This window comes from Lutra lutra, chromosome 6, assembly GCF_902655055.1.
Source record: "Lutra lutra chromosome 6, mLutLut1.2, whole genome shotgun sequence".
NCBI classification, from domain to species: Eukaryota; Metazoa; Chordata; class Mammalia; order Carnivora; family Mustelidae; genus Lutra; species Lutra lutra.
In genome coordinates, this window is record NC_062283.1 from 29,262,126 (window position 1) to 29,286,447 (window position 24,322).

At 44.6% G+C, this 24,322-nt stretch overlaps 2 protein-coding genes and 1 pseudogene across 4 annotated transcripts in view; all 3 read left to right on the plus strand.

Moving 5' to 3' along the window:
- LOC125101807 (DLA class I histocompatibility antigen, A9/A9 alpha chain-like) overlaps positions 1-24,322 on the plus strand; it is a 343,654-nt gene that overhangs the window by 126,912 nt on the left and 192,420 nt on the right. The gene's annotated exons all lie outside the window — the stretch shown is intronic.
- LOC125101803 (DLA class I histocompatibility antigen, A9/A9 alpha chain-like) overlaps positions 1-24,322 on the plus strand; it is a 249,173-nt gene that overhangs the window by 32,226 nt on the left and 192,625 nt on the right. The gene's annotated exons all lie outside the window — the stretch shown is intronic.
- Positions 600-1,335, plus strand: LOC125102524 (alpha/beta hydrolase domain-containing protein 17B-like; annotated as a pseudogene).

Genomic DNA, 24,322 nt, shown 5'->3' on the forward strand with positions numbered 1-24,322 from the left:
AGCAACTAAACAGAAGAAAATTAAGGAAACAGAGGGCTTGAGCAACATAAAAAACCAACTAGATCTGACACCCATATACAGAACACTCTACCCACAAATAACAGAATACACATTCTTCTCCAGGGTACATGGGACCATTCCCAGGATGCACCACATGTCAGACCACAAATTAAGACTCAACAGAATCAAAGAGAGATATCACACAAACTATCCAACCACAATGGGATGCAGTTAGAAATCAACAACAAAAGGAAAACTGGAAAATTCACAAATTGGTAGAAATTAAACATTCTTAACAAAGGGGCCGAAGGAAATCACAAGTAAAATACGTACAAAATATTTAAGTCAGTGACCATATCCTTCGTGAGGGTTCTGCTTGTCCCCTTCATACCCTGCCTGCCTTCTTCCCTCCAGAAGAGCTGGCTGCGTGGTGACAGGCTAAGGAGGAAGAGAGAGAGGAGGACCAAGAGAAGGAAGACCTGGCCACATCTGGGTGGTGTCTGCAGTGCCAGCAGGGGAGGTAGCGGCAGTGGTGGCAGTGTGGGTTGCACTGTGGAGGACAGAGTGTTTGGGAGGGGGGCTGGGGTCGGGGGGGCTCTCTCCTTGTACTATCATCCAGACACCTGGGCTGCAGCCCCTCAGGTGCAGAAGATGAATAATCTCTCCTATAGTGACCCACGTGCTCTCTTCTTCTGTCCACCTTGCCCTGGAAAACTGTCTTTGTAATTACCCTTTTTGCCACCTGATCCAACTTACATGCCAATGTGTGATGCACTTGAAAACCACTGGACTTCACACCAGTCAGAAGGAGCAGACTGACAGTACTCTTCTAGAGAAAAAGATGCTATTGAGAGTGTTCCATGACTAGAACCAGTCAAGGCAACAGAATTGCCTGTATTTTGTGTGTTGTTCACCCAATGCCTTGTATGCTTTACTCTTCTCACATGGAAATGCTGTTGATTTTGATCAGATGATCAGCTTTTACATACCACTGGGATCATGGATTAATTGTAGTATATTCTCGTATGCTTATTCTGGGTATGGTTCAAGTCCTGTGAAGCCAACAGAGAAGAATCTCTATGAAGGTAGAGGAGCTGCTTAGCTTGTTCTTAGGACAAGATGTGGCATTCACCCTGAAAATGTAATCATATATGGCCAAAGTAGATGTACAGCTCCATTTGTAGATCTTGCTTCTCGTTTTGAGAGTGCTGCTATTACTCTTCATTCTCCTTTGACCTTGGGAATGCCAGTCACTCTTCCTGATACCAGAAGACCTATTCTTTTGATGCATTCCTAAACATTGACAAAATCTCTATGATAACTTCCTGGTGTTAGTAACTCATGAGACTGAATAAAGGACAGGCAAGACTAGGTAGGAAGATGTGTAGGGGGTGTTGTGACTAAGCTGACATAGGGGGCTATGTAACCAGGCTCACAGAAGACCCACATGTGGAGAGAACAATATGGCAGAAGGTGAGGGGCCAGAAAAGAAAAGGAGAGTAGAGGAGCTACTGGCTGAGAAAATGGCTGTTGATGGTGGGTGTGGGGACACTAGAGACTGGGAAGGTCGCTGGAACCATGTAAAGAAGTTCCTCGAGTGATCTGAATCCTTCACACACACCCATTCCGAACCCAGCACTGAATCTCTCCAGTTCTTGTTAGATACATGTAAAGTTCTAGTCATTGGAGCTGGTGGCTTAGGATGTGAGCTCCTGAAAAATCTGGCATTGTCTAGTTTTAGACAGATTCATGTTATAGACATGGGCACTACAGATGTTTCCAATCTGTTTTGTTTCTTGAATTCCACATATGAGTGAGATCATATGATAATTTTCTTTCTCTGATTGAATTATTTCACTTAGCTTAATACTTTCTAGTTACATCCATGGTATATATCTATATATACCACATATTCTTTTCCATTCATCTGCTGATAGACATCTGAACACTTTCCATAATTTGACTATTGTGGACATTGCTGTTATAAGCATTGGGGTGCACTTGCCCCTTCAGATCATTATATTTGTATCTTTAGAGTAAATACCTAGCAGTGCAATTGCTGGATTGTAGGGCAGCTCTATTTTCAACTTTTTCAGGAACCTCCATACTGTTTTTCAGAGTGACTGCACCGGCTTGCATTCCCACCAAAAGTGTAGGAGGGTTCCACTTTCTCAGCATCCTTGCCAACATCGCTTATTTCCAGACTTCTTCATTTTAGTCATTCTCACTGGTGTGGTATCTCATTGTGGTTTTGATTTGTATTTCCCTGATGCCAAGTGATATTGAGCTTTTTTTAAAATTTAATTTTATTTGTTCAGTGTTCCAAGATTCATTTTTTAGGCATCACCACCCAGTGTTCCGTGCAATATGTGTCCTTCTTAATACTCACCCCCTGCCCTCCAAAACCCTCAGTTTGTTTCTCAGTGTCCACAGGCTCTCATGGTTCATTTTCCCCTCTGATTTCCCCCAACTCCCTTCTCCTCTCCTTCTCTCAATGTCCTCCATGTTTTTCCTAATGCTCCACAAGTAAGTGAAACCATATAATTGACTCTCTCTGCTTCACTTATTTCACTCAGCACAATCTCCTCCAGTCCCATTCATGTTGACACAAAAGTTGGGTGTTCATTCTTTCTGATGGAGCCGTAATACTCCATTGGAGATATATGGACCATATATTCTTTATCCATTCATCTGTTGAAGGGCATCTTGGTTCTTTCCACAGTATGATGACAGTGGGCATTTCTGCTATGAACATTGGTGTATGATGGCACTTCTTCTCACTACATCTTTATGTTTGGGATAAATACCCAGTAGTGCAAATGCAGGGTCATAGGGTAGTTCTATTGTATTTTCTTAAGGAATCTCCATGCTGTTTTCCAAAGTAGCTACACCAACTTGCATCCCCACCAACACTGTAAGAGGGTTCCCCTTTCTCCATACCCTCTCCAACACTTCTTGTTTCCTGTCTTGCTGATTTGAGCCATTCTAACTGGTGTAAGGTGATATCTCACTATGGTTTTGATTTGAATCTCCCTGATGGATAATGATGATGAACATTTTTTCATGTGCCTGTGAGCCATTTGTATGTCTTCTTTGGAGAAGTACCTGTACATGTCTTCTGCCCATTTTTTGACATGATTATCTGTTTTTTGAGTTTTGAGGAGTTCTTTATAGATCGTGGATATCAGCCCCTTTTCTGTAGTGTCATTTGCAAATATCTTCTCCCATTCTGTGGGTTACCTCTTAGTTTTATTGACTGTTTCTTTTGCCTTTAGAGATGTGTCTTGAAAGAACTCTTCAAACTCAACACCCAAAACAAAGATAATCATGTTAAAAAGTGGGCGGAAGACATGAACAGACACTTGCTGTATGCGTGTCTCTCTCTGTCACACAAATAAATAAAAAATCTTAAAAAGAAAGATATGGTTCATATATATAATGGAATACTGTGCCTCCATCAGAAAGGATGAATACCCACCTTTTGTATCAACATGGGTGGGACTGGAGGAGATTATGCCGAGTGAAATAAGTCAAGCAGAGAGAGTCAGTTATCATATGCTTTCACTTCCTTGTGGAGCATAAGGAATAACATGGAGGACATTAGGAGAAGTAAAGGAGAAGTAATTGGGGGAAAACGGAGGGGGAGATGAACCATGAGAGACTGTGGACTCTGAGAAACAAACTGAGTGTTTTGGAAGGAAGGGGGGGGTGGAGGGATGGGTAAGCCTGGTGGTGGGTATCAAAGAGGGCATGGAACACTGGGTGTGGTGCATAAACAATGAATCTTGGAACACTGAAAAAAATAAAAGAAAATAACTCAAAACTTATGTGGTGAATATATATAAAATGGACCATTACTCAGCCATCAAAAAAGATGAATACCATCATTGCATCAACATGGATGGAACTGGAGGAGATTATGCTAAGTGAAATAAATCAACAGAGAAAGACAGTTATATCACCCATATATGGAACACAAAGAATAGCATGGAGGACATTAGGAGAAGGAAGGGAAAAATGAAGGGGGACAGGAATCAGAGTGGGAGATGAACCATGAGAGACTATGGAGGGTTTTAGAGGGTGGGGTTAGGAGGATGTGTTGGCCCAGTGATGGGTATTAAGGAGGGCATGAATTGCATGGAGCCCTGGGTGTTATACACAAACAGTGAATCATGGAACACTACATCAAAAACTAATTATGTACTGTATGGTGACTAACATAGCATAATAAAAAATTATTGTAGAAATCATTTTAATAAAAAAGAAAACAATCTCTTCTTGGGAGGGGAGTCCCAGCTCTTACCTCAAAATTCCCCTTCAGCATTCCTGCTACCACCTTATTGGCTGAAAGAAAGACAGAACAAAACAAAAAGATATAGGGAACATTATTAGAAATTCTGTAACACCACCTGCTGCTTTCTCCCACTCTGCCTGCTGCTCTCCCTGCTTGTGCTCTCCCCCTCTGTTAAATGAATAAATAAAATCTTTAAAAAAGATTAAAAAAAAAAAAGAAATTCTGTAACACCAAATCTGAATAACACAAAGGAGAAAATACAGGTTATCTACCAAAGAATAAGAATAACTTCAAGTTTCTCTTGGTAACCTTGTATGCTAGAGGACAGCAGACCAAAACCTTCAAAAATATGAGAGAAAATGATTGTCAGCAATTAACTCTCCACTCTGAAAAATTACCTGGCAAGTATGAGGTAAAATAAAGATATTTTTGTAAATGCATGAATTCAAATAAATTCTCCTCAGGCCCATCTTTTCTAAGAATTCTACTTGACAATATACTCCAACAAAATAATAAGCTAACCATGAAAAACAAAGTTAATGTAACATGATTTGGTATATTTAACCTAAAAAAAATGGTGAAGTAGTGTTCTAAAATGGCAGCTAAATAGTCAGGCCAGCAGTCAAGAGCAAAGGAATACAGGACCTCAAGTCAACTCCAAGGCCTTCAAGGAATAAAGAGGATGAAGACAAATAGAACACAAAATATGGTAGAACATTTAGAGGAACTAAAGTTATGTGGATGGAATTGGGGCAAAAGAAAAAGAGCACCTAGAAAAATGTTAAAGTATACAATAATGAGTGTATTCATATAAGTACTGGTTTCTGATCACTTAAATTAGCAATATATCTATATTGGGAAGAATGGAGGAGAGGAGATGAGTGTTCCAAAATTGATAAATCACCACCAGTCAAAACAGGAAGTCAATAAGGATTCTCTCAACTTGATTAATAAGAATACAATAGTATAAGCATATTATTGTAAGTAAGGACATAACCACTGAAAATAAAGCAAATAAAAGCATTAAAAATGATTCCTCCTTTAAAGTTCCTATTACGGTTCTTGGTGCTTTAGTAAATGGAATCGATTCTCTAATTTCCCTTTCTATATTTTCATTGCTAGTGTATAAGAAAGCAACTAATTTCTGTACATTGATTTTGTAACCTGCCACATTACAGAATTGCTCTATGAGTTCTAGTAGCTTGGGGGTGGAGTCTTTTGGGTTTTCCACTAAAGGATCATGTCATCTGCAAAGAGAGAGAGTTTGACTTCTTCTTGGCCAATTTGAATACATTTTATTTCTTTTTATTGTATGATTGCTGTTGCTAGGACTTCTAGTACTATGTTGAACAACATAAGATACTTGGGAATAAACCTAACCAAAGAGGTAAAGGATCTGTACTCGAGGAAGTACAGAAAATTCATGAAAGAAATTGAAGAAGACACAAGAAGATGGAAAAGCATTCCATGCTCATGGATCAGAAAAATAAACATTGTTAAAATGTCTATACTGCCTGGAGCAATCTGTACTTTCATGCCATCCCGATCAAAATCCACCAGCATTTTTCAGAGTCCTAGAACAAACAATCCTAAAATTTGTATGGAACCAGAAGAGACCCTGAATTGCTAAGAAAATGTTGAAGAAGAAAAAACTGGGGGCATCATGTTGCCTGATTTCAAGCTTTACTACAAAGCTGTGATCACCAAGACAGTGTGGTACTGGCATAAAAACAGACACATAGACCAGTGGAACAGAGTGTAGAGCCCAGATATGGACCTGCAAGGTTAACAAATCTTCAAAAAAGCAGGAAAAAATATCCAGTGGGAAAAAAAGTCTCTTCAATAAATGGTGCTGGGAAAATTGGACAGCTATGTATAGAAGAATGAAACAGAACCATTCTCTTAAACAAAGATAAACTCGAAATGGATAAAAGACCTCAACATGAGACCAGAATCTATCGAAATCTAGGAGGAGAACATAGGTAGTAATCTCTTTGACATTGGCCACAGCAACTACTTTCAAGACATGTCTCCAAAGGCAAAGGAAACAAAAGCGAAAATGAACTTTTGGGACTTCATCAAGATCAAAAGCTTCTGCACAGCAAAGGAAACAGTCAACAAAATAAAGAGGCAATCCAGAATGGGAGAAGATACTCTCAAGTGACACTACAGACAAAGGGCTGATATCCAAGATCTATAAAGAACTCCTCAAACTCAACACCCCCAAACCATATAATCATGTCAAAAAATGGACAGAAGGCATTAAAAGACAATTCTCCAGAGAAGACATACAAATGGCTATCAGACACATGAAAAAATGTTCATCATCACTATCCATCAGGGAGATTCAAATAAAAACCACAGTGAGATATCACCTTACACCAGCTAGAATGGCCCAAATTAATAAGAAGAAACAAGAAATGTTGGAGAGGATGTGGAGAAAGGGGAACCCTCTTACAGTGTTGGTGGGAATGCAAGTTGGTGCAGCCACTTTGGAAAACAATGTGGAGATTCCTTAGGAAATTAAAAGTAGAGCCACCCTATGTCCCTGCAATTGCATTACTGAGTATTTACCCCAAAGATACAGATGTAATGAAAAGAAGGGCCATCCATACACCAATGTTCATAGCAGCAATGACCACAGTTGCCAAACTGTGGAAAGAACCAAGATGCCCTTCAACAGAAGAAGGATAAAGAAGATATGGTCTATATATACTATCTAGTATTATGGCTCCATCAGAAAGGATGAATACCTAACTTTTGTATCAACATAGACAGGAGTAGAGGAGATTATGTTGAGTGAAATAAGTCAAGCAGAGAGAGTCAGTTATTATAGGTTTCACTTACTTTCAGAGCATAAGGAATAACACAAAGGACATGGGAGATGGAGAGAAGTGAGTTGGGGGAAATTGGAGGGGGAGACGAACCATGAGAGACTGTGGACTCTGAGAAACAAACTGAGGGTTTTGGAGGGGAGGGGCATGGAGGGTTGGCTTAGCCTGGCAGTGGGTATTAAGAAGGACATGTATTGCATGGAGCACTGGGTGTGATGCATAAACAATGAATCTTGGAACACTGAAAAAATAAAATAACGTTTAAGTTAAAAAAAAAAAGACTTATGATCAACATATGACTCACATTCCTTCTTGTTTACCTACAAGACCTTGACTAATATATAACTTTCTTGTTCTCCTTTGGTGGCTGTTATCTTGTATCTAATAAATACAGGACTGAGGCATTGTTATGGGCCACAGTCCTTTCAGCTGTCATCCCCTGCTCCCTCTCTTACAACTGATGTGTTTGTGCCTCATTCTCCTCCGGTGCACCATTAGGAAGTGGCACATATGTTTCACATCATTAATTGGTGTCTTTTCATTTCCACTTGAAGAACTCCATTTAGCAATTTTTTAAAAGGCAGGTCTAGTGGAGATCAACTCCTTCAGATTTTGTTGGGAGAGTCTTTATCTCTCCTTCATTTCTTAAGGACCGCTTTGCTGGGTAAATATTCTTGGTTAGCAGGTTTTTCTCTGAACACTTCAAATATATCAACCCCATTTTTATGGCCTCTAAGGTATCTGTGTTAATCTTTTCAATTTTGCTAAGCCTCATTAAAATAATCATTTCGAATTCCTTTTCAGGAAACACAGATCTCCATTTCCTTGTGGTCATTGCCAGACAATGTTTGTGTTCCCTTGGGAGTGTCGTACCTGCTTGGTGCTTAGTGTTTCCTGGCTTTGTGTTGATGTCTATGCATTGCAGGGTTAGTCATCTCTCCGAGCCTTCTCAGACTGCCCTCTGAAAGGAATGTGAGGAAAGACTTTCATGTGAAGGTGGTACAGGAACACTGTCTGGGTGGGTGCAGCATGTCCAGTTCTGGGAAAGGAGCAATGGTTTGTCTCTGTGCACCTCCATCAGCTGAGGTCAAGATCAGCAAAGACCTTGGTGGCGCCTTTGTTGCCAAGTTGTCACCTGTCTATGATGGCAGTGGAGGCTGGTACTGTTGGGAGTCCTCAATAGCAAAGGCTGCTAGGGTCCTCTTCTTCTTGCTTGTGGGGAGAATCTGTAGCCAAGGGGATTCCTTTTAGTAGCAGGTCTGGTGTGCTGGACCTCACATTGGCAGTGGAACTGGGATCTCAGTCTTAGAGGTGCACACACCTAACTGAGCACTTGGGGCCTGGACACAGGAGCAATTTCTGTGGCAATGGCACCAGGGCCTGAGGTCTGGGTCTGTGCAGATCACTCATAGAACCGGATTCTCTGTGGCTTACAGTAGTGACTCAAGCTGTGGCAGAGGCCCGGGGATGACAGGGCACAGCAGTGGCTGGGACCCAGGGGCACGGCACAGAAGCAGCATGCTTCAGTGATGGTGGAGCAAAGCCCCCACTTAGGTCCCTTAGGTGGGGCACAGGGCATTAGCAGTCTGGCCCTGTTGATGATGGGTCAAAGCTGTGACTCAAGACCCAGTGGGCAGGACACAGAGCAGCAGCAACATGGCCCCAGGATGACGGGTCAAAGCCCCAGTTTAGTACACATGAGGTGCGCACAGAGCAACAGGACTGTCTGTATGATGTTGGGTCAAAGCCCCCATCAGGACTCAGGGAGAGGGGTGTAGAATAGCAGTTGCATGGCCCTGGTATCATTTGCTCTAATCTCCAAATGTGGAACAAGGGGTGGAGCCCAGTGCAGCTGCATCTCCAGCCCTTGTAGGTGGTGAGTTTCTCTGGGATCCTAATCCTGGAGAGAGGAGCACAGCAGGGACTTGGGCCCCTGGGGGCAGGTCTTACCACAGGGAGAGCTCCAGCGCTGGGAAGGAGATGAAGCGGCAGGACTCTGGGGGCTCCTGCCTCCCCCCAACTCCATCAGGGGGTTCAGCATTAGTGGAGACTGTGGGGGTCCTTGGTTGCACAGGTGAGCAGGATGGCTGGAGTCCTCCTGTTCTGTTTTCCCTGCAGGTGAAATCCCTCTGAGGTCATATTCCTTGCTCTGAGCTGCTCCAGACTGAAGGATGGACGACACAGGTAAAAAGCTTCCTGTGCCTTCCTGTGCATCCATCCTTGGCTTTTGTGCTCCAGATGGTTCTGCTGTTTCCTCAGGATAGTCCAGAGCTTTCCCAAAGCCACTGTCATCAACTTGTGTTGTTTATTTATTGTTTTTGTTGATGTTTTCACAGAAGCAAGAGTGGTACCCTCTCATTTTATCTATCATTTATCTATCTATCATCTATCTATCTATCATCATCTATCCTTACCTTTTGATTATTTGCATTTGTTGTTTATGGGGAGACACCAGATAGGGAGATCCTAATCACCTGACTTCCACTGGAACATCTGTAAGACTGTTGTCATAATGTCTTTTTCTAGAAGGTTTGCCTTCTCTTCTTTCTCATATGGTTCTACCATTGATTTTTTTTTTCCCCCTTCAATAGTCATACTTTCCTGATTCTTTATAGGCTTGTGAATTTTTCTGAAAACTGGACATTTCAATATTGGTAACACTTGGTAATAATACTTGGTAATAATTGATAATCCTGAAAGTTAGGTCCTCCCCTTCCCTGGAGTCTGCAGAGCTTTGTTGGTTGTTATTTTTTGCTCTTGGTTTTTGGTCATTCTGTTGTGCACAGAGTCTCTGTCCCAGAAATCCAGCTAAGGTGCCAACTTAAGAACCTCTCAGGTCATTTAGGAGCCTGCACCTTTCCCTGGGCAAGAGTAGCTTTCTAAATGTCCCTGTATCTATGGTTGCTTTTCCATGTTCTATTGCTTATATGCTTGCCTCCCAAAATGGAAAAAAGGGGGAAATGAAGGGGAGTGAAGCCCCCAGGTGTTTTAAATACTCTTGAAGTTGCTTCAGCCATAGGAGTAAGGGCTTGTCCTATGGGCGGTGGGCTTGCAAGCGCGCTGGCCTGCATCTTCCCTGCATCCCCTTGACCAAAAGCCGCAAGTGGCAATCAGAACACTCATTCCTGATGTTAGGAAGACAGCGTCCTAATTGCTCACCTTAGCTTCCACAAGCTGTGTTCAAACTGCTGTAGGGACTTCCGCTGGCTCTCCGCAACAGACTGGGGGTAGGGAGATGGTAGCCTCATGTCTGGGGCCAGGCTGAAAATGACTGAAATGAAAGGCAGTTTACCCTCCAAGCCTTCCCCCTGCAAGCTGCAAGCCTTCAGTAGACTCCAGCTTTCCACGACAGTCACATCGGACAGATCCCCAGTGCACCTGCTGTTCAGGAGACGGATCACAGATGCTTCCTGCCTCTCCATCTGCCCTGACAGCTCTTCTTCTAAGCCAGTCTGCGCAAATTAGAACTTCCAGTGGATTCAGCACACACTCTCTCATTACAGGATTTTTATTACAGCTTTACCGAGATCTTATTCACATATCATTCACTGATTTAAGGGTACAGTTCAGTTGTTTTCAGTACATTCACAGAGTTGTGCAACTATCACTATAACAAACTTCAGAACATTTTCATCAGCCCTAAAAGAAACCTTTTGTCACTCCCCCTTTTCTCCCATCACCTCTCCCCAGCCCTAGGCAACCACTCATCTACCTTCTGTCTCTGTAGATTTGCTTTTTACGGACATTTGTTTAAACTGGAATCATACAACACATGGTCCTTTGTGACTGGCTCTTACACATGGTATGTTGTCAGGTGCATTCATGCTGTCTTTAGGGTGTTAATTTGCATTTCCCTCAGTGAAGGAGAGAAAGCACACTTCCATATGCGTGTTTATCTTTTAGATTTCTTCTTTGTCTCTTTCCCATTTATCCCCTTTCCCAGAGTTCACTGTGCTCTGTCTCATGGGAGACCATCCTCCATGGACCACGTATGGACTGAGCTCTCCAAATGTTCCTGTGCCTTCTGGCTGCCACTCGAGTTTGGCAAATGGGAAGCTTTAGGGCATTTACTCTGTAAGTAGTCTGTCTGATGGTCACTGACCCAAGCAGAGTTTATATATCCTGTGGACTGGTGTTTGGTTGCTAACATGTGAGGCAAAGAATTTCTCCTCATTTGTGCCTTGTCTTTTCACTTTCTTAATGATGTCTTTTGTGATCAGCAGTTTTCAGTTTTAAGCTAATAACATACATGGATTTTTTTCTCTATTGCAAATGTCTTCTATGTTCTACATAACAAGTTCTTTCTTAAATCAGAATCATAAAGGTTTTTTTTGTAAACTTTCCTGAAATTTTATGGATTTTAATTGGTTTGCTTTTGCATGTATGTGGTGTGAAGAAAAGGTCCAAATCTAGGGTTTTCCTTCATGAATAGCTAGTAGTCAATTCACTTTTTATTGAAAACTCCATCCTTTCTCCTTTCTCCTAGAGTCCTATTTGTGTCAACAATCCAGGATCCACATATAGTTGGGATTATTTGTAAACTCCTCATTTTGTACACTGGTCTCCTTTTTCATCTCTTTGACAATTTTCTATGAATTATCCTACCTTTATACTTTGTGTTGCATTAGATAAAGTAAGACTGTAAAGACACCAGTGTGTCCTTGCAACTTTTTAAGTTTGAGAAGCACATTTCCAAGTTCTACAGAAATGTTTTACCTCACCTGGGAACATGCATGTCAGGTGACTAAATGTGTTTGGTGTTCTGTGCGTGTTCCCGAATGACAGTGAAAGTCCCATTAGTATTGATTGTGGGATTAAACAATAAGAGAGGCTTAGAGGGATTCATAGAGAGGAGTGTACTTACTGAACCCTCCCGCTCTAGTGCATATTCTCTCTCCTCTACACACATGGACCCACATCCCCTTCTCGCCACACACAGGCAGAGACCTCTGTGAAGTCTGGGCAGCATTGCATTGTGGTGGCCCAGCTCCTGGTGGAGAACTCCCCAGCCCTTATCCACCGAGGGATGCCCCAGGAGGAGTGATGAGTCAGAGATGAAGGATGTTTTCTGTCCTTGGGAGGAAATCAGACTGTTGGGAGAAGGGACTGTCAACATTTTTCTAATTTCCTTTCTCATAAGGACTTTCTTGGTATCAGCCATTTAAAGATCTTCAACAAGGAATTCTTGCAGCTACCAACCTATTTCACCGAGGTGTGGACACTGAGCGGGTGAACATTGTCACCAACTACCACGTGCCTGAGGCTTCCCACACCTACATGCATGGGGTCAGCTCCACACCCATGGAGCATCCTAGTGCCCCTCCCACCCCCTGATTTTCTATGTCTTCTCACCTTACATCCTCATCCCTCCTTTTAGGTGTCTTCCTACCATGGGCTCTTCACAGGACTAACCTCTGCCTCCTTCCAGGTGGCCTGAGCAGGCCAGCTTGGCCCCAGGGGCATGGCCATCACATTTGTGCCAGATGAAAATGATGCCAAGATCCTCACTGATGTGCAGGGTCGCTTTGAGGTCAGTAGCAGTGAGCTGCCCAATGAGATGCACATCTCCTACAGGGAGTCTGGATCTCAGGAAACGGCTTCTCCAACCCTTCAGTCTCCTTGTTCCTTAGTGTATGTGTCCTGAACCATAGAGTGCATGAAGTGGGTGCCCAGTGCATGATGGCTGCATGACACCTTTATGCCCCCGACCTTGATTCCATGTTGGGATATTTGTTTATTTCTGTGTGGGGTCCCTCTCCTCTCTCTTCCAATTATTTCTCTTTATGCATCCCCAGTCTACCCTCTGACCCCACACCCACACAAATACTCCATGTATAGGCGTCTGAGTTTCTGTCAACCCTACATGGCCACTCCACAACTTATTGTAACTGCTATATTTTCTCAGCACGTGCATGGCCATGGGAGAGGACTCACCCATCCCTTCTGGAATGTGATACTCTGTTCAGGAGACGATAGCAGGCATGAGGGTGGGGGGACACTACTCCCATCTGCACCCCCACGCTACCCCATGACTTCCCCCTTCTCATCACCACCCCTCCTGACCCCCCCATTCCCTCATTTGTCAGAATTTTTCAAACAACATTATAATGAAATGTACACATATCTGTGGTATCTATAAGTATCAGAGTCTCAGCTGAGGGTCTTTTAGGGCAGGATTCATGGAGGATGTCTGTGAGGGCTTGGGACTCATGTACCATGCTGCAGAACCCAGGCGAGAGGCCGGTCAGTTGCTTTCCTTTTCTTGTAGTGCCTCTGCCTGCTTTGGGATGTTGGACCTGCTGGCACCATGGACGAGTCAGGAAGAATTCTCTCCTTTTCATTGTTGGAAGACTTTGAGAAGGACTGGTGTTGATTCTTCCTCCAATGTTTGGTAGACTTCACAGTGAAGCCACCTGATCCAGGACGTCTCTGTGATGTGATTACTGATTCGATCTTCTTACTAGTTATGGGTCTTGTCAGGTTGGCTGTTTTTCATGATTAGCCTTCATCGGTTGTCTGTTGCTATGAATTTGTCCATTTCATCTAGAGTTTCCAATGTTTTCATGTATTCTTGTTATTTCACTATGGCTTTTCCCTATTCATTAACTTCTGGTTTTTGATTGTTAAACTCCTTTACTTCACAAAATATAGAGTACTTAGAAGTTGTGAAATTAGGAGAAGTTTTTCAAAGAATGTAGGTTAACTCAAACATCCATGACCCATACATAAAAATTGATATGTTTTATAGTTTATTCTAACTAATTTCTTTAAATTTTTTTATTTGAACATAGTGAACACACAAGGTTAAGGAGGTTGAGGACAGGTGACTCAACTGTGCTGGTGCCAGCAAAGCCGCTCCCTCTGCTGATGCCTTAGCTTCAAGTATAAAACACACTGATCACTTCTGATCACGCTATGCTCACCACAGTGTATCTGCTGTCTGTAACCACACATGATGTGACAGTGATTCCCTGTGCTGTGCTTTTCATTCCTATCACTCCTCATTCCAGAACTGGAGCCTGTGTCTCCCGCTCCCCTTCTCCCATTGTGCCCATCCCCCACCCCCTTGCCTCTGGCAACCATCAGTTGCTTCCCTAGATTTACAGGTCTGATTCTGCTTTTTGTGTGTTTCTTTATCCATTTGCCTTGTTGCTTAGATTCCACATGTGAGTGAAATTGTATGGTATTTGTCTTTCTGAGTCTGGCTTCCTTCATTTAGCAGACATAACACCCTGTAGTTCCATCCATTATCAAAATAACAAGATCTCATCCTCAATTATGGCTGCATAATATTCTATAGTTTGGGTGGGGGTGTGTGGGTGTGTGTGGATGTCCGTGTGTGTACCACATCCTCCTTGTTTATGTGACTCTGAGTGGACACAGGGTGCATCAGTGTGGTTTTTGAAAAAGACTTCACATTCTGAACCTCATCTGGGATGAGGTCGCCCCCTGGTGTCTGGGGACCTTCCCAGGTGCCCAGAGCTGAGGGAGACCCTGGGGATGGCCTGGCTGAAGAGGAGAGAGGACCTCTGGGTCTTCTTCCTTGGTCTGGAGGCCCCACACAGGGAGAAGAGTAAGGGAGTTCCCACCACTGCTCTGCTCTCAAATGGATTCTGACAGAGAAGCCTGAATGGGGTCTGCACTGAATGTCAGGTAGAGATGTCTGAGCAGAGGCCTGGGCATCAGCGGGACAATGAACAACCTTCCGGACAGCCCTGGACTCCACAGGGGTCAGGCTCAGGGCTGTGGCAGGGGTTGCAGTGGAGGAAAGCTCAGGAGCCCTGGTGCCCTTTCTGAGGATTCTGTATCCCTCTGCAACTCCTCTCTCCAGCCCATAGATGATAGCTGAGGGAAAACCACAAAGTAGAAACTCTATTTTTGACTCCTTCTTTCTTTCTTTTTTTTTTTTTTTTGTTTTTAAAGATCTTATTTATTTATTTGACAGACAGAGATCACAAGTAGGCATAGAGGCAGGCAGACAGAGAGAGAGAGAGAGAGAGAGGAGGAAGTAGGCTCCCTGCGGAGCAGAGAGCCTGATGCGAGGCTCCATCCTAGGACCCTGGGATCATGACCTGAGCCAAAAGCAGAGGCTTTAACCCACTGAGCCACCCAGGTGCCCCTTGACTCCTTCTTTCTAAATTTTTAAAAACTCAGTTAAACAAAAATCATTTCTTCTTTGGGAACAGCATCTCAATATCTACATCCTACTCTACACTGTGGATGTGTGCATTATAGGGTTATAGGACTAAGATCCCAGCTTCCCTAGGCCTCCTGCTCCCTGGGGAAGATATAAGAGGGTACCCTGTGCTGGGCTCACATTGGTGCCACAGAAGTCTCTCTCCCAGTATAGCTGTCAGGCAGAGCTGACATTCCGTGTGAGTGCACTCCCACCCCACAGGGGTCAAGATTGAACCCATGGACTTATTTAACAACTCTCTTAACCCAGGGATTGTCTCCCATAATTGGGGGTTGAGAAAAGGTCCATATGTAGAACTAAGACCCAATCACCCCAAACCTCCTTGTCCCAATGACAGAGCCCAAGTGAAAGCCCCAACCCCTGTTCCTCCCCATCACGTCTCACACGCTCACCACCACCCTCTGCCTGGAGTCCACCAGGACTAATGTCATTATGTCCCTTTCTTCACCTCTGTTGGTCACCCCCAGTCCCCCAGATATCCTGCACTCTCACTCCATGAGGCTCTGCACACCCTATCCTGCCTCTTTCCATGCCCCCTCTCTGCTCCTGAACATTTCCACTGTGCCCCCTGGAATTCTCAGCCGATGATCGGCAAATGTCCACATCCTTTCAGGATGTACTCTTCACCTCGCAGCTCCAACAGAAACCAGGTCCCCCTGAGGACCTGACTCCCTGCACAGTCCTCTCCCATGGGGTGTCTCCTCTCTCATGGACCTGGCACCCCTGCCCTGGAGGTGTGTGGGCTCTCAGTTCATCCAACCTCCCTTCCCTGTTCTTCATTTCTTCATTGTTTAAAGATTTTATTTATTTATTTGACAGAGAGATACAAAGAGAAAACAAGCAGGCAGAGCAGCAGGGAGAGGCAGAGGGAGAAGCAAGCTCTCGGCTGAGCAGGGAGACCCCTGCAGGACTCGATTCCAGGACCCTGGGATCATGATCTGAGTTGAAAGCAGCCGCTTAACCCACTGAGCCACCCAGGCACACCTTTCCCTCTTCTTCTTTCTGCTAATGATCTTGTTTCTATGTCACTGAGCACACTGACCACCTTAGGGGACAAATGTACAGATTTCTCCCACCATCTACTCATGTTCTAGCATCTGTCCCCATGTGATGGGCCTTCCAGTCCTTGAGGACAGGTGACCCAACTGTGCTGGTGCCAGCAAAGCTGCTCCCTCTGCTGATGCCCTAGACCACATCCCTTCTTGTCTACTTACAGGTACTGGTCCGACAATTCTTCCCTGTTCTCTTTTTCATCATTAGTGTTTGTTCTCAACTAGATTATGGTGCTGGCTGTGAGAAGACACATCCCTGACCAACAGCTTGAGGGAGTACAACTGATTCCCGGCCCTGGCTGTGTGCTCTCAAATCTGATGCCATGTGCGCTCTGAGATGACACTTCCTATGGAATTCCTCCAGCCAGTGCTTGAGAACAGCAAGGAAACTGAGGCAGGACTCTTCTTCTTCTGCAGGCTAACTGAGGCTCCGGGGCTCCCCGACACCCTGATTAACTTGTCTGACTCTGCACTGGATCTAGGATGCTTCCAGCCAACCTTCCTTCTCTGTGTCCTTCCCTCGGATTCAGACTCGCATCAAGATTTGCTGTTCTCCGAGCCTTTCTGGTTCCTTCCCCATGTCTTCTCACAAGGCTTTCTCCTAACAAATTCCTTGCATTCCATGCTGCACTGGGGTCTGCTCCCCACAAACACTGAAACACAAGTGGCATCAGGAATGGCCCAAGAATTCAGACAGAAAGATGGGGATTGGGGACAAGCTCATGCACTGCCTGGCAGACCAGGAGTCCACTGACCAGGCTGGAAGGTGGGACACAAAGGGCGGCTGAACTACTGCAGGTGTTACTGGAGGTGAACTGAGAAACTGTCCTGGTCTGGGGGAAAGTTATGGCAGGTGGGATGACAGAAGCTGGTGGAAAATAACTGGGGGGGAGGGTGACTGCAGAATCAGTGGAGGTGGCATGTTACTGGTGATCTCTACTGATGCATCATAGAAAGATCATGGTAATCTGAGGGCTATTGACAAGCAGTGAGTGGCTAGACAAGAGAGCCTCTACAGTATCTTACAGAGGCAGCCGTGTCCTATAGAGGAAGGTGCATAGAGCTGAATGGCAGCTGAATCATAATGGGGGAGCGGAAGAACTCCAGAGAGGTTTGGACACTCAGCCATGGCAGATCTAGTGATGTGACAGTCAGGGTCCCTGTGGGGGAAAACCTAAGACCCTGCACACTTGATCAAGTTCCTCCCAGTGGATATTTTTCAGGATCCTCTGGACACATGAAGGAGGCACACCTTTCTTTAGTAATGGTTAACACTTCCTGTGTTAACCATTTAACACTTCCTGTGTTAACCATGCTAACCAGGTGACAAACTGATTACCTGATCGTCCTGTGCTGGAAGATGGTACAGAAGTCTCATCCCTAGATGCACGTGGTGTCCACTCAGCAGCTTTGCAAGAACTACCCAGCATGCATGTGTAGGAGCACGAGCAGCAGCTCTGGGACTGGATTCTGTGGGTGCTTGAACAAGGGACCAGAATGTCAGGCTGGAGAAGGAAAAATGCATTGACTGGGGGTACTTTTCAGGATGTGGGTTTATCTAGGGCCCCAGGACATGGGGCACTCTCACTGTTGGGGTGGCTCTATGTAGAGTGGAAAAAGTGTCCAACTCTCCACAAGGTAGACATCCTACCTCTCCACAAGGTGTCCCATCCTTTACTGTCTCTCTACTGGGGCAATGACCTTGCCCCAATAGAGAGACAGTAAAGGATGGGACAAAGAAGCTGAAGGAAGTGGACATGCGGAACACAGGCATTATATGAGCCCAGAACACCCACCAGAGGATTATGCTCTTCAAGAAGATCCAGAACATTCACCTTTCCCAAAGCCAAGGTGTTGGCAAGAGGAAACCGCATCACTAAGAAATTTGAGGGTATTTTCCTCTACAGGGCAGGGATCATGTCAGGGACAGATGTCCTAGAGTTAGCTCATTAATGTCAGTGGGGATGAAAGGGCCCTGAAGAGACGAGTAGGACCTCCATGACCAGCAGATTGGATGAAGGACATCCAGTAAGTACCCCTGGTTATTCTTCTTCCCCCCAGTTATTCAATCAAACACTCATGTAGGTGCAGCTGGGCAGGGACCTTGTTGATATAAGTAAGGTCTCAAATCAGCTGACTGTAAGACAGGGAGATTCCCTTAGGTTAGACTGTCCTGATCAGGTGAATCTTTAAAGGGCTGGGTTCTTCCTGAGCAAGAAAGATCCTAAGTATGAAAAGGATTCAGTGTGAAGGGTTTTCTCTATTGTTGGCTTTGAAAAGGGAGGGCAAAATGGCAAAGATGCTTGTGGGGATGGGGACCATTCCAGCTGGCAAGTAAATGGGGACATCAGCCTTATAACTGTAGGAAACAGAATTCTGCCAACAGTTCTGTATGAACTTGAAGGAGCAGCCCACCTCAAGATGAGAACAAAGCTTTGTGAAATCCTGAACAGAGAGCCCATCTACACCATGCCTGAATTTCTTTTTCTTTTTCTTTTTTTAAAGTAGGATCCATAGCCAACTTGGGGCTTAAACTCATGACCCTGGGACCAAGAGTCACACAATCTACCAACGGAGCCAGCTAGGAGCCCCCCATGCCTGGATTTCTGACTAAAAAACAGAAAGCAAAAATACTGGTGTTGTTTTGAGCCATGAAGCCTTGGTAATTAGCTATGCAGTAATAGAAAAAGAATACTCAGGCTCACTGTGCAACAAATAAACACATAGCACTTTTTCCCCGAAATGAATTTATGAACTACTGTGCACACTAATTGCATGCAACAAAACTTTTCTCGATTTTTGGTATATTCCCCTTTGTGATTTTTATGGAATGAACTAAGTTCTAATACAGTCATATTTCATTCATTCATACATTCAACAACAATTAATTTAATGCCTGATATGTACCAGGAATAGCTTTCTATGCTGCAGATACAGTTTCCACCAAAATAGTCCAAAACACCTGTGCTAGTGTTCTCTACATTCTAGAGGCTTCCCAGGAGTGAGACAGAGCCACTGGAGCATTTTCAGTGAAGACATGACACGAGATGACTCACGTCAGCAGGATCGCTGACCTCTGTAGGGACAAGGGCCCTGGGTGGCAGGTGATGGGGAGGCACCAGGGCCCCAGTTCAGGAGTGAGAGATGGTGGAGACTAAGGGGAGGGGAGGACATGAGGGATGAGAGAGACAGAGAGAAGGGCTGCAGACGCAGGCTGAGAGAGAGAAGCAGAGGTAACAAATTCTAAAACCGAGGAATTCTCAGACTTAAATATGTTGGTATATAGATTTTTAATTCATATATATATAAAGGGCTTAGCAAGATATTCTGTGCATCTGGTATTAACTGCACGCTGTAGGGCTACCTGAAGAACAGTTGCCTCCTTATGATAATCAGATAATACCTAGAGCCCCAATAACCATGCCCATGCCTTAGGTCTGCACTCACACACAGGCAACGCATGGACACGGGGGAAGGGCATTCCACTGCCCTGAACACTTGCCACTTCCAGGTGATCCAACCTTGGACAAGCTTCCAGCTGAAATACTCAGTAACACTTGTGCGTCCCTGCCCTGAGGGTACGTCCAGGACGTGCGCAGACAATCTCGGGGCTAGGGAATGAAGATTATTTCAGAACACAGCAGTCACTGATATTGTTTGGGGAAACTGAAGAGCTTTGTGAATCTGACTGCTGTGCTGTATGGTCACATTTCTGTGGGAAGGGGCCAAAATCACTTTCACAGACTAGACTGCTGATGTTCAGGGGGTATCAAGACTGTGCTACCACGACAGTGGATCCACAAAAAGGACACTGGGCTCAGTGAGAATCTGCAACAGGTGCGCCAGACCCAGCTTTCCAGGTGTAAAGAGAAAGCCCTGTCCCTCCATCTCTGTTCCCAGGGCAGCTATCTCTCTGGTAGCAAACGCCCGGGGGTGAGTTTTCTCTAGAAGAGTCCAGAGAGAGAGACAGAGGTGAGGGCTGAGAGGTAAGAAAGTCCAGTTCAGCAAATATTGTCCCCACAAGGCCCAGTGAGCTCCTGTACACAGGAATCTCTGTGAAATTGAAAGATGAATTTTCAGACCCATCCCATCTCTTCTCATTCTAGGACTGTCCTGGATCATTATTTCCATCTTTCCCCCCATATCTTCTAGAAAGCAGATTCTGGAGTTAGAGACAGGATCTGGTAGTTTCTCATCCTTACTAAACTTTGCTTAGTTTCTGTCTTCTCTGCTCACCTACCTGCCCCCCTGCCCTTGGCTCTGGTGATCCTTTTTCTGGTTCTGCTCCTGATTCATAGAGTGATGAAGCAGTGTCTAATCTGAATCCACATTTGTCTGAAATATATGACCCATAAGACTATGCACAACTTTTCTGAAGGAAGAACTGTCATTGTTTCCTGTGCTGTGCAGGAGGGATGGTGTGGGAAGGAGGACATGGGGACATGGATGAGACTGCCACTGGTGAGAAAAGTGGCAGCTGCCACAAAACAGCTGTGGACTGAGGCTTGTCTAGAAGAGAGAGGTGCTCTTTTTGGATCATTTCTCCAAGTGATAATGGAGCATCAGACACAGGAACACTACTGTAGCATCTAGGACACCTCAATGAAGTAGAAACAGACAAAATGGGCCCACCTGGTGGAGCGTATGTGCTGGTAGTGAGGGGCAGACTGTACTAGCAATGCAGGGAAGTGTGTGTGTTAGAGGATGGGAAGTGCAGTGAGGAGGAGACCCAGAGGAGACCTGCGTGGGGACAGGGAAGATGGCTATTTTACTGGCGTGGTAAGTGTGAACCTCAATGAGAACGTGAGCTCTGAGGGAATTGAAGGACATGAAGGAATCTTGTAAGAGGAGGCCTGGGGGGAGTTCTTTCCAGGCAGGGAACCTCCGGTGCACACTCACTAGGGCAGAAGCGCGTCCTGTGTTCAAGAAAGGGTGAGGAGGCCACCGTGGCTGGAGTAGAGAGCAGGTGACATGAGGGCAGATGTCCAGGATTAGAAGGGTTTTGAGTTTTCTCTGAGTGAGATGGAGTTAAAAATGCTTTTGAACAGATGATCCACCTGGAGGACTTGTTTTAGAAGCACCTGTTTGCTGTTGTGCATAATTGAGAGGTACAGGGCAAGCAACCAGTAGGGAAACTCAAGGAAACCACTGCAGTGTCTCGGGCCTGGGTGGTTTAGTTTGTTAAGCATTTGCTTCAGCTCAGGTCATGATCTCAAGGTCCTGGGATCTAGCCTGCATCTGGCTCCCTGCTCAGAGTAGATCCTGCTTCTCCTTCTCCCTCTGCCCCTCCCCACCCCTGCTCATGCTCTCTTGCTCTGCTCTTTCTCTCTCACTCAAATAAATAAATAAAATCTTTGAAAAAAAAAAAACAACAAAAAAAATGTGGGAGATGTGGGGTGTGGTATAAGGAGGGAAAGTAATAGGAAGTGGTTGGGTGCTAGAGATATTCACAGATGGACTTCGCAGGATTTCCTAATGGATTCATTCTGGGTGGTGAGGAGGAGGAATCAGGGAGGGCATCCAGAATTTCAGACTGCAGGTAGAAATGTGCAGTGCCTTCCTTGGATATGGGGAAGATTCTGGAAGCAGGACATTTGGGGAATCAGCAACACAAGCATCCAATTTAGGAATATTAATTCTGAGATGTCTACTAGAAATGCAAGTGAGGGGGCTCTTGGGTGGCTCCGTACACAGAGCATGTGAGTCTTGGTCTCAGCTCAGGTCATGATCTCATGGTCCTGAAATCGAGCCCTGAGTCAGGCTACCCACCTAGCTTACAGTGTGCTGGAAAATCTGTCTTTCCCTCTCCCTGTGTCCTTTCCCTGTTCATGCTCTCTCTTTAAGTAAATAAATAAATAAATAAATAAATATTTTTTAAAAAACAGGAAAGAAAGAAAGAAATGCAAACAAGGTGGCAGTTGGATAGTGCAGGGGAGGAGAAATATCCGGATTGGAGAAATAGATTTGGGAGGTGACAACATATACATGATGATTAGAGCCTTCAGCAGAGATCAGGTCACCAAGGGGTGGAGAACCATAGAAGAGAAAGGAACAGGACCAAACCCTGGAGTCCTCAGGGCTAAGCAGGCTGACCAGAGCGCACACCCAGAGCACACTGCACAGTCTGGTTCTTCGTCTAGAAGGCACAGAGACCAGGGAGGCCCAGCCCTCAGTGTGCACAGGAGTTTCCTGGACTGTGAAGATCTAGACAATCTGGGGTCGAGCATGAGATGCTGGGTTGATAACAGGGTTGGTGCTGGTGCTGCTGGTCTTCAGATCCCACACTGGTAGCGAGCACATGAAGCAGTATCCCTACATAGCCGGGCATCAGCCTCTCCTGTAGGGCTTATCACCTCAGTGATTCCTGGCCCCACGCCCAACATTTTAAGATGGTGGGTCTGGAGAGACCTGAGTATTTGGTAACAAAGCCACAAGCAATCCTGTGACTCCAACAGACAGGGAAGCACTGAAATCATTGATGAGAGCACTCTTTGTGAAGAGGGGGTCTTACTTACACATTTATTGTTTTTTTTTTCTTAAATACTTTTTTTAAAAGATTTTATTTATTTATTTGACAGATAGAGATCACGAGTAGGCAGAGAGGCAGGCAGAGAGAGAGAGGAGGAAGCAGGCTCCCTGCTGAGCAGAGAGCCTGATGTGGGGCTCGATCCCAGAACCCTGAGATCATGACCTGAGCTGAAAGCAGAGGATTAACCCACTGAGCCACCCAGGTGCCCCAATGGATTTTTGTATGAAGAAAAATGCAAGGCATGCTGGGAGATACATATTTTCTCCTCTGTGGGGCACAGCCAGGCAGCAGATGGAGGAAGCTCAACATAAAGAAAACATCTGATTTCTAAAAGAATAGGTCTCAGGGGCGCCTGGGTGGCTCAGGGTCTGCCTTCAGCTCAGGTCATGATCCCAGGGTCCTGGGATTGAGTCCCACATCTAGCTCTCTGCTCGGCCAGGAGCCTGCTTCCTCCTCCTCCTCTCTCTCTCTCTCTCTCTCTCTGCCTGCCTCTCTGCCTACTTGTGCTGTCTGTCAAATAAATAAATAAAATCTTTAAAAAAAATTAAAAATAAAAAAATAAAAGAATAGGTCTCAAATGGTCCTACCACACACACACACACACACACACACTCACCCCGGCAACTGTGACAGGTTGCAGGTCTTAGCTAATGCTATAGTGGTAATCAGTCTGCAGCATATAAATATATGAAATCAAGAGGTTGTACCCTTAAATTTATAAAATGTTATGTCAGTTATTTCTCAATAAAACTGGAAAACAATTCTGAATCCATGCTCTCTGAAAGTATTCCTTCATGGATTTCTCACTCCTTGTTTTCAACAACAGAGTAGAAGTTGTTTTAATTGAAACTATAAATACTTATATGGAAACATATATGTGTAGATGCATAGTCAAGGAGAATTATATATATATAAAATTTAATATATAAATAAAATATAAATTACATGTAATAAGATAAATGTTATATAATATATAATAAAATAAAATATATTTTAGGATTAAAGGAATATGAAATATGAAATATAAATTGTATTTGTATATTATAAATAAATATATTTGTGGGAAAATAAATGTATTATGTATGTATATACAGTTAGTTAGTTAGGGTGAATATTTGGCCTCATTTCATTTCAGGGAGAGCCACAGACCACAGGCCCAAGGCTGCACAGACAGGAACAGAATCCACCATCACACCCCAGTTCAAGGCCCAAAGAGGAACCGTTGCACCCGGTGCAGGGCACAGGTCCAACTGTTTACACCACTGCACCCTGAGGCTAGGACTGCTGTCACTGCTGCTCCTGGCAGCTAGATGACACGATGGCCACTCACACCGCCTGTGCCAAATGCACGTAGCACTGTCCTAGCATCTGTGTCACACACACATCCTGAGTCAGAGTCTGGCATGTGGTCACCTG